The sequence below is a fragment of the Dama dama genome, chromosome 7, assembly GCF_033118175.1.
Source record: "Dama dama isolate Ldn47 chromosome 7, ASM3311817v1, whole genome shotgun sequence".
Classification (NCBI taxonomy): domain Eukaryota; kingdom Metazoa; phylum Chordata; class Mammalia; order Artiodactyla; family Cervidae; genus Dama; species Dama dama.
In genome coordinates, this window is record NC_083687.1 from 30,023,560 (window position 1) to 30,034,420 (window position 10,861).

At 46.4% G+C, this 10,861-nt stretch overlaps 1 long non-coding RNA gene across 1 annotated transcript; it reads right to left on the reverse strand.

Moving 5' to 3' along the window:
• Nucleotides 1–4,641: 4,641 nt before the first annotated feature.
• LOC133059097 (uncharacterized) lies at nt 4,642–7,708 on the reverse strand. The gene is made up of 4 exons (XR_009693483.1): nt 7,574–7,708; nt 6,698–6,769; nt 6,459–6,616; nt 4,642–4,694 (listed from the first exon to the last, which is right to left on the reverse strand). It is a non-coding gene; the product is annotated as an uncharacterized LOC133059097 (long non-coding RNA).
• Nucleotides 7,709–10,861: the final 3,153 nt, after the last annotated feature.

Below are 10,861 nucleotides of genomic sequence, written 5' to 3' on the forward strand. Positions count from 1 at the left end.
ACACCTCCAGCCTGGACCTCCTGGTCCCTCCCTGAGAGGGGAGGGCCCAGCGCCAGTCCCCACTCCTGCCCTCCCAGTTGGGCTCTGGCTTCCTCCCTCTCACCTCCAGCTCAGGGTTCTCCTGGGTCGCAGTCCCCCCCTGTCTCAGGGCTTTGGGGTTCCGGCTCTGGGGCTGCCAAGGCCGCCTGGCTTTGTCCGCCCATCCGGAGCCCCAGGAGCAGCTGCCCGGGCCAGCTGCGGCCGGCTTCAGTTGTGACCATGGCAACCCAGCCCGCTCCCCTCGCCGAGCCTCCCGGCCCCCGCAGAGAGGGAGGGAGCAGCCAGGCCGGGGAGAAAGGGAGGGGAGGCCGAGGACTGTGGACCGCAGGGACCACAGACAAAGACCCCAGACAAAGGGAGGCGAAGGGAGGCCGCGAGGCAGCGAGGGAGAAAGCAGCGGCGGCAGCCTGAGGCCGAGAGCTTAGGCCACAGGCATTAGGTCCTGCTGAGGGGGAGAATCCAGGCAAGAGGGACCGACAGACAGGAGGTGGGAGAAGAGATTAACAGTGGTCCCTCCAAGGCCGCCTCCTGGGTCCCTAGCAATTCATTTCCTTCCCTCAGGAATTCTCTCTTCCCTTCTGGGGAGAACAGAATACCAGCATCCTAGTTGGCTACCCCCAAAGTATTATACGGTGAGTGCCCCTCACCGGTTACACCAAAGCATAAGAAGCACTCAGGCCCTATAGTCACACTCAGTTTTCAAGAACAATCTGACTTTCAGACATATTCTGACCGGTCATCTCTGAAGTACAAACATCAACATCAGACAACATGTACTCCGATTCTCGACTTGTAAAATATGCTCCCCAAAGCCGAAGGGGCCTGATTATGCCTGGAGGGAGTTGAGCCAGGAGGGAGCAGTGACGAGGTCTCACGTGAGATGAAGCAAAGTACCAAAAGGCAAGGAGAGAGAGCCAGGCTTTGCTGCTGAGAAGCAAGGATCGAAACTGCCATCCACCATCTAGCTCCTCTGGCTGAGTCCTACAGCCTCCCAGTCTCCTCATCAGAAGGAGGGCACTAAGTACCCGCTCCCAGGGTCTGCTGGGATGATAATGTGGGATGGCATACAGGCCCCAGTGATGGAGACAACTATCGAAACCCCACTAACAGGATCTCCATCTGTGGCTTTTCTCATGGGTCACTTGGGTCCCTGAGTTCCACCTCCCAATTCATCCCACAGTTATGAAAGGTTTGTGTGGGGCAGGGTTCTAACAGAGCTGCAAAGGATACATTGAGGAATACAACCCGCTCCACATCCTCTGGGCATTTACAGTCTAGAGGGGGAGCCAAGCAAGTATATGCATGTGTAAAATAGGTATTTATATATGTATAAGTATGTGTGCTTATATATGTACAGAATCACAGAAGACACCCTGACCAGTGCTATAGTCAGAGCTGGAAGGGGCTGTGGGAAACCAGGAGAGGACCAGGCCAGGTCCTCCTGAGTTCTGGAGGAGGCAAGATCAAGGACAACGTCATGGATGAGCTGGAGCTTGAAGTGGTTTTTAAATCAGACAAAGATCTGCAGAAACCAGTCCAAGCCATCCCCAGCCAAAGAGACTGAGGGAACAATAGCAGAGAGACCTCAAAGTGGGTTATGTGAAAATGCAGCTGTGACTGGAAGACAGAATCTGCCCATGTAAATCCAGAGAGGCAGAGTGAGGTGGGTAATCTCAGTAGCAGCTTGGTTTACTCTGAAGGTGAGGAGGCAGGGCGTTGGGCTTTTGAGCTGGAACATAGCATGGCATGATTAGATGTGAGGTATGTGGTTTCTGGCAGCAACATGTCGGATACACAGGGCAGAGTAACAGGCTGCGGAGGAGGAGGAAGGAGTTAACACCTTTCTCCTGTCCACCTCCATTTGGGATCCGCGCCCCCACCAGGCCCCCAGCCGGAATGCCATGCGCAAATGGTGAGATCCTACAGAAAAGCGCATGCTAGCCCCCAGCCAGGAATGCCATGCGCGAATGGTGAGATCCTACATTAAAGCACATGCTAGACACTCTCCCGGCGTCTTCACCGATCACCTGTTGTCTCCTTGGGGTCTCAGAGGTGCATGGGGCAGAGCACTTCATAAAAAGGCAACCAGGCCCGGAGAGGTTGTCACTTGCCTTAGATATGTGGCGAGTGGCTGCTTCTCACCCAGGATTTCTAGATTCCTCCGCCTCTCTCTTCCAAGAGCCGGCGGGGCGGGGGCCAGGAGGGAGGTGCAGAATGGCTCCCGGAGTGGCCCAGCTAGGCAAAGGCCGGAGCCGGTGGAGTTCTGCCCGGCCTTGGAAACCCCACCTTCCTTCAGTCTTCTGTGGACCCCACGGTCCCGGCAATGAACAGGAAGACCACGGGAGGGCGCTCGCCGCACAGGTGACCAACACTAGAATACTTGGGAAGGCCTGGAGAGAAGGAGTTTCAAGCCCGGGCGCGGAACCGGGCGGGGCAGAGCTCTGGAGAGACAGCCAAGGAGGAGAAAAGACAGAGGCTGAGCGGAAGCTCAGGGTAGCTGCGGGGCTCATTAGGGCGAAATATCTTGACAGTCACATAGCAGAAATATTGTTATAGACAGAATCTTAGAATCTTCACTTACTCTTTGATATCATCCTTTGCCAAAGCCTGTGGCGTTCTCAGCAACCCCTGGCCTCTTTCTGATTAGAGCTGATTCCTGAGCCTTGCCAGGTAGGTGCCAGGCTCTGCCCTCGGCACCTGCCAGAATCATCTCTCTTGGCCCTCACCGCAGCTCTGTGATGTGGCATTTTGAGATACTTCCACTTTTACAGGGGCTGAAACAGGATCAGAGAAGTCAGGAACTTGCCCGCAGACACATACATTGCAACTGGCAGATCTGGAGTTCAAACCCAAGTCCTTTTGATTGCAAAGTCAAAGTTGGATTGGAGTGTCTCAGCTATCATTATTGGTTCAACTCTAGGGATCTGTCGTAAACCCTCACCCCTTCCTTTATCGCCCTTGAAGACCCTGGGACATTGTCCTTAATTCCTCTATAACTTCTTCATCTGCCAAGAATGTTTCTGTTCTTGGGGCCCAAATTACTCTCGTTTGTGCACGAACAGCATGCAGAGATTGAACAATGGTTAGATTTGCGCAAGGTCATACTGGAAGTCAAGGTCAGCCATAGGAGAGTGTTTCTCAAACTGAGGTCCCATGAATTGTCTGTGAAGATTATTAAATCCCATGTTTTCGTCTCATTAGTAATTTTTGGGAAAGTGTTTTAGGCATGTTCTGGATACTATGTAACTGATCTAGGGTCCTGCGTGCTAGTATCTGCATTCCTGTTGTGTGTTTACCTGCTGATGGTCAAGTTAGCACTTTTTTAATTGTCTGGGTTGCGTTTGTACTAAATGAAGTCCAGGGGGCATATACTGACAAAAATGTCTTAGTTATTTGAATAGACACAAGTCGGGGGAGAACTGAGTCATGCTGGGCACACAGTGGAATATCGTGTCAGCCGCAAAAGAACCAGTTAGGCAGTACCTGTACGTGTTCATGTTGCCAACAGCAACTTCATTTCAGAAAAACACTGTTCATCACATCAAATCGCTATGCTGTGCTTAGTTGCTCAGTTGCGTCTGACTCTTTGTGACCCCATAGACTGTAGTCCACCAGGCTCCTCTGTCCATGGAGTTCTCCAGGCAAGATACTGGAGTGGGTAGCGGTTCCCATCTCCAGGGGATCTTCCCAATCCAGGGATTGAACCCAGGTCTCCCACATTGCAGGCGGATTCTTTACCATCTGAGCTACCAGGGAAGTCCCCATCACATCAAATTACTTTTATTTTAATTTATCTTTCTACTTGTGTTTGTATTTATTGCAGCTTTGTTTTGGGTTTATGACTATTTAAGTCCTGAAGCACGAAGAGTTCATAGCTGGCTGCATTTGCACATAATTGTAAAAAAAAAAAAAAAACTTAAGTTCATGAGAATTATATTTCTTCCCAAAAGGTCCCTCAGAGCAGGGCTAAACTTGACTTGGCCCTTCAGGAGTCTCCAAAGGAAAGCTATAGCTTTGGAATCTCTGTTAAAGTCCAAACTCTCCCCTCCCCTGAAGATCCAGAGCAAGGAAGTTAGAGCCTGGGACGTCTGGACTTCTGAGAATTGAGGGGAGAACATGAAGGTGTGAGAGAGACCACCACAGACCTCCACTTTCTTTAAGTAGAAGGAAAGATAAATTGTGAAAGATGATGCTGGGTAAACAAAAAAACCAAAAGAAAAAAAGGTTCTGAGTTAAAAAGTTCCCCAGAAAAAAGAGCTCTCAGTTGATGTAGTGGCTTTATAGTATCATCAGGACCAGCTTTTTTCCAGCTGTCTGCTTTCCCATCCGTAGTGTGTCAGGACTCAGCATCGTAGACTTTGGTTGCCCACCTCAAATGTAGATACTGCATCCTCAGCAGTGTCCAGAGGGCTTCCCTGGTGGTCCAATGGTTAAGAATCCACATGCCAATGCAGGGGACATGGGTTCGATCCCTGGTCTGGGAAGATCCCCCATGCTGAGGAACAACCAAGTCCTCGAGTCGCAACTACTGAGCCCGCTTCCTTAGAGCCTGTGCTCCACAAGAGAAGCCACTGCAGTGAGAAACCCATCCACTTCAGTGAAGCGTAGTTCCTGCTTGCGGCAGCTAGAGAAACCTTGCTTGCAGCAACAAAGACCTAGCGCAGCCAAAAAAATTTAACAATTAAAATTAAAAAAAAAAAAAATAACGTCAAGAGGAATAAAATCTTTGCTGGAAGTGTCCCAGCCAACTCCCCACTGAATACCCACCATGTCACACTGGGTCCAGAACCCTGCACCTAAATCCACTGTGGCAAGAGAAATGACATGGCTGGCTTACAGCCATCGTAGTAATGTAGCTCTTTTGGCTGTGAAGAGACCACCTTCTCTGAATATATGAAAGGATAATATTGAATCAGTAAATAAATAAAATTTCTAAAAGGTTTGCCAGCAAGAAATTAGGGAGGTCATTTTGTGAGTGCCAAAACTGTCCTCTGCAAAACGTGTTCATGAGATTGAACAGGCTTTCTTGAAAGGACTTGCCCACCACACCTAGAGATGTGGATCTTATCCAGTAGGTTCTGGAAAGCGTTTTTAAGAGTTGAGTCTGGACATGATCAGATTTGCATAATGATAAGTTGCTTCAGTCGTGTCTGACTCTTTGTGACCCTAAGAGCTGTAGACCCCCAAGTTGCTCTGTCCATGGGATTCTCCAGGCAAGAATACTGGAGTGGTTTGCCATACCCTCCTCCAGGGGATCTTTCTGACCCAGGGATCAAACCCGTGTCTCTTATGTCTCCTGCATTGGCACACAGGTTCTTTACCACTAGTGCCAGCTGGGAAGCCCCCATTGCATAATGTTATAAAGAATAAAGGGGCTTCCCAGGTGGTACAATTGGTAAAGAACTTGCCTGATGATGTAAGAGATGAAGTTTTGATCCCTGGGTCAGGAGAAGGAAATGGCAGCCCACTCCAGTATTCTTGCCTGGGAAATCCTATGGACAGAAAAGCTGGGCGGGCTACAATCCACAGAGTCAAAAAGAGTCGGATATGACTGAAGCAACTTAGCATGCATGCATAAAGAATAAGATAAAGGCAAAGTGGAATTAGAGGCAGAGTTGCCTCTAAGGCTATTTTTTTATGTGCTTCTAATTCTAAATTATACACATACCAGGAAATGGGAACTGGCAGATGGATGGATAGCTCATCATGCCCTCTGGATCACAAGGGCAGCAAAAACTGCCCCTGTTGGAGACCTTTCACCGTGAACTTCACAACTCTTCAGCCATGGGAGGGGCTAAGCTGAGTGCAAACAGCGGACTCTCAGTGCCTGACTAGGACCCAGAACCACCCTCTGTGTGTGTGGAGTCAATCAGAGGTTGGGGTGGGAGGGAGCCTGTAATGTTTTAATCAAAGGAGGCTCCCACAAGTGCTAAATTGTGCCACTATGCTCCTGAAACAGACCACTGTGTCCCATTGAGGGTGCTAAATGTGATACCCTGAGACTCCTAACTGCCTAATTTTAAGCATCATGCCATAAACTACATTCCCATCTATGACATATTCATGGGTAGGGGGAAGCAGTGTTCAAGGGGCATCTCATGCCCCTATCACCTAGATTCCAGAGAACCCACTGGCAAGGGCTGCATAATGAACTGTGTCCTGAATGGAGGGCAAATAGTGGTATAGACAAAGCGGCTTATGTCATCCTCTGGGCTAGCTGACTCCCTCCGTTCATCAGATAAATAGTCTGCCTCCACCACACAACCACGTGACCATCAGCTGAGGCTTGACGTTCACATAACTCTGGAAAATAACATTCAAACTTCGCCTGTCCACTTGCCACTGCCCACAACTGGTGGCCAGATGCAGTGTATTAGTCACCTTCTGGAGGTTTCCGCCAGCCTCAGCAAGCCTCCTACCTGGAATGATGCTTGTGCTTCCTGAAAACCCCAGTCTGAGGAGTAGGGATTGGAGGTGGAGGAAGAAACTTTTCTGCAGAGATCTGTCCTCCCCATCATGGAATCAGCCTTTTAATTTGTTGAACTGACATTATAACATCAGTTCCAGAACATTCTACCTGCCAACACAGTGAAAACGTTCAAAATGTGAAAGAATCTCACACTTGATAAAAGAATCACAGGATCCCATTAAGCAGTACCTTCTCTTAATGTTTCCATAGTGTGTGTTTCCACATCCATAAACACTTCACAGAGGGAGGGACTGATCGTTTCTGTATTCCAAGCAACAGAACAATTAGAAAGTAAGCAAATGAAAATGAAAATCTGAAATTCTAATTGTTAAAAAAAACCAAACAATTTATGTAGCTGGTTTTCCTGGACAGGAAGCTAAATTCCTGGGCTGGAATTCGACCCTGGTTGACCTTCAAATGGGGCAGGAACCTCAGCTGGGTGTCTCTGGGATGCACAGCGGGAGGGGGCTGAGCAATGGGGAAGGCCCAGGAGAGGGTGAGAGACAGGCCAGGGGCTGGATCTTGCTGTGTGCTTGCTGAGTCCTTTCCTCACCTGGGCAGGTGGGGCAAGAACACATTTCCTTTAGGTGTCATTTGGGAGCTGAGGAGACTCTTCACCTTCACAGAAAACCCCGAGGAAGGATGGTTCTGAAGGTTTTTCAAGACCAGATCCAAAGAGTACCAAGTCTCTGGGGTTTGCACCCGCTGCCCAGGCCTTGGGGCTATCTCTGTTCTAAGTGACAGATGATATTTTGATATGGTTTTCTCACCATCAAGATACAGACAAATCCCTTTCTTTCTTTTTTTCCAAATCCCTTTCTTCGTCTTAAAATTCCTAAAATGGGCCTCCTAATCCTATTTAGTCCTGGATTTTTCTTCCCTGTTTGTGTGTAGAAAGCTCCAGGAGTAAGAATTGGAAATGGGTTGATAATACCTGCATCTGACATTTACTTCCTTTTGCTATGAACTCCTCACTAGTGAGCCATTAAATCTCCGAGTGGGTGAAGAGATCAATGAGGAATTAGTGCTAATCTTAACATTATTGGACTAAAACATGAATCCCACCTGTGAAGAGAAGTCTTGAGAGTCCTGCAGGCGTCTGAGGATGAGTACAGTTGATCCCTGCGTGTTAAGCTGTCCCTTCTGGTTGCATCTGGGTGTGACCTGGTGCTTGTGAAGTTTGGAGTCCGAGGTAAGGGGTGCCCGAAAGTCTGCTGTGGGTCTTTGAGGAGGTGGGAGGAGGAGGGGGCATGAGAGTGGTTATGACAAGAGGGAACTGAAAAAGTAAAAACATGCAGAGCTTGTTTTGTGCTTCTGTACACTTTTGACCCTGGGGAATCTTCGAGGACTTTTTCTAATGTTTATTTTAGATGGATGGAGTCACTCATTCAATAAATATCCCAAACACTGTGTAGGGGTTGGGAATAAACAGTAAATGAGACGAAGCTCCAGCCTTCAAGGGGCTTTCTAAGTTTGTTTTTTAGCCCCCCAAGGACAAGAGTGAAATCCCAGGAGAGGTTTCATTGAGGCCCCAGGGACCACCCAATGTGCAGATGTCTGAATGGAGACACAGCTCCAGCCAAAGCAGAATTCCTTTAAAACTCTGCTGATTGTGAGTAGTAAGTCAAAATAGGAAACCTGCAGGATAACATCTTAACTCATTTCTTTCTTCTTTCTTTCATTTCATTTTTGCCTTGATGCACGGCTTGCAGGATCTCAATTCCCCAACCAGGGATTGAACCCAGCCACGGCAGTAAAAGTGCAGAATCCTAACCACCAGGAAACTCCCACTGGATTATTTCTTATACAAAGGAAATCATTGAGTGTTTGCTGAAGAAAGGAGACAGTAACACAATGGGTACCATGTGGCAAAAATGTAAATTGCTCCCTAGTGATAGCTAATATCTTGATGATCTGATAAAATGGTGTATAAGGCAGAGCAAACACACCCTTGCAATAAAGCCGGAAATTTTATCCACAGTGAAAGATGCTAGAGGCGTGCCAGGGTGGGTTGGAGAAAATCAAGACTGGTGTCTGGAAAAATAGTTGAGAGGCTATTGAAACTGTCTCAGTGAGCAGTGTTGAACGCTTGAGTAAAGACAGCCGCCAAAGGCAGGTGGGGACAGATGGGAGACAGACTTCCAGGCAGGAAGGACCTATGTGGGGGAGACTGAGGAAGAGGACTACAGAGAATACCTAAGGCCCATGTTATTTCCTCACATATCATGTTGTCTTGTCATGGAATGAGGACCCGACTTCAGTCCAACTTTTCCACTTTATAACAAAAGGAGGACAGTAAAACCCAGGAAATGGAAACTGTCATCTATGGCTGAACTGCAGGTTGAGGGAGGGGTCCCAGTGGTAGCCCGGTCTCCTTTCCTGATCCCACCCCTTCTGCAGGTGCCCTTTAGAGCAAGCCGGGCCCTCTTCCCACACCCCTCCAGCAAATCGGAATCCCAGGGCTGGGACCACAGACTATCCCAGGGCAGTGCACAAGCTTCTACTGCTGTGACCTTGATACTGCATTCTGCTTGGCCCACACTGTTTCATAACTGCAATACATGATTGCAATACATTACATGTTCCTGCTGATAATTAGAAAGGCGCTGAGTGTTTGGATGAAGAACTGTATGCAAACAAAATCCTTCTTTGTAAGCCCATTAGTGGTAGTAAACTGGAATTAATTTGCAAACATCTCATTGAAACTGCAGGAGAGGGAGGACTTTGGAGGCCGCCCTCCAGTAAGAGAGGGTTAATGGACAATCCTTGTTCAGTCAGCAGTTACTCTGGTAAAATTTGTAATCTTTTATGAGCTTATTTTAGTAAAAATAAAGAATGCTTTTTAAACATAAAAAAACAAAATCTTAAAAAATTTTAACTGTGGTAAAATACACATAACATGAAATTTACCACCTTTACCATTTTTAAATGTACAGTTCAGTAGTGTTAGGTTTGTTCACATTGCTGTAGACTGTCACCACACCCTTCTCCAGAACTCTTTTCATCTTTCATGACAGATTCTGTACCCATGAAACAACCCCTCATTCCCCACTTCCCCTAGTACCCACCATCCTACTTTCTGTCTCTACAAATTTGACTACTTCTTATAAGTGGAATCTTAAGTATTCGTCTTTTAGAGGCAGCTTATTTCACTGCAAAGAATCGGACACAACTGAGAGACTTCACTTCACTATTTCACTGAACATAATATCCTCAAGGTTCATCCATGTTGTAACATGTGTATTAGAATTATTTCCTTTCCTTTTAAGGTTGAATAATATTCTACTTTATGTACAGACCACATTCTGATTATTCATTCATTCACTGATGGACTCAGGTTGCTTTCATCTTTTGGCTATTGTGAATAATACTGCTATGAATATGGGTGTGTAAATATCTCTCTGAGATTCTGCTTTCAGTTATTTTGGGTATGTCCCCAGAAGTGGAATTGCGGGATCATATGGTAATTCTGTATTAATTTCTTAAGGAAGCACTACTGTTTTCCACAGCGGCTCCACGATTTTACATTCCCACCAACAGTGCACGAAGGTTCTGATTGCTTCATATGCTCGTTAACACTTGTTATTTCTGTTTTAATAGTAGCCATCCCAATGGTGAAGTGGCATAAAACCTTTTCAGAACTAAAGATTTTGATCTCGCCTCTCCCAACTTTGCATAAAATCCTACATTCTTTAATCACGATGTTTTCATTCAAGGAGACTTTTAGGAACAGAACCCCCATGGTTAGAGAAGGAATACTATATTGTCATCTTAAAGTCTTTATCAACTAGAAAGTAAAATTTGAACTCTATTTTAATTTTCTTTCATTATTAGTGAAGTTGAACTTTTCACTAAATTGTTAGTTATGGTTTCTCTGTTGCACGTTGTTTGTGTCTGAATTTCTTACATGGTACAAAATAAAATGGAAATAGCTATTGGATGCTGTGCGATAGTTACTGTTCTAAGAGCTTCACAGGTAGTAACTGAGTAGTTACTGGGTCAGTTAATCTGACCCACCATGAGGCTGGTGCAATTGTTACTTTATGGAGGAAACAGAAGCATGGAGAAGTCAATGAACTTGCCCAAGGTACTACCCAGAAAGTCTGGAATCGGAGACTGTGTCCTTACTTATAATATGGCCAATATTTTCTCTCTCTCTTTTTTTTAAATAATATGGCCAGTATTTTCTTAAGTTATTTGTTTGCTTTTAATTTTTTTCCATCAACTATAAAAATGAAAACAAAATTGTGGTTAAATTTATCACTATACTCCTTTTTTTTTAAAAAAACTGGACCATTTAATTCTTTTAGCCAGCTTAGAACATCCTCTCCTTTTCAGATAATAGAAAATATT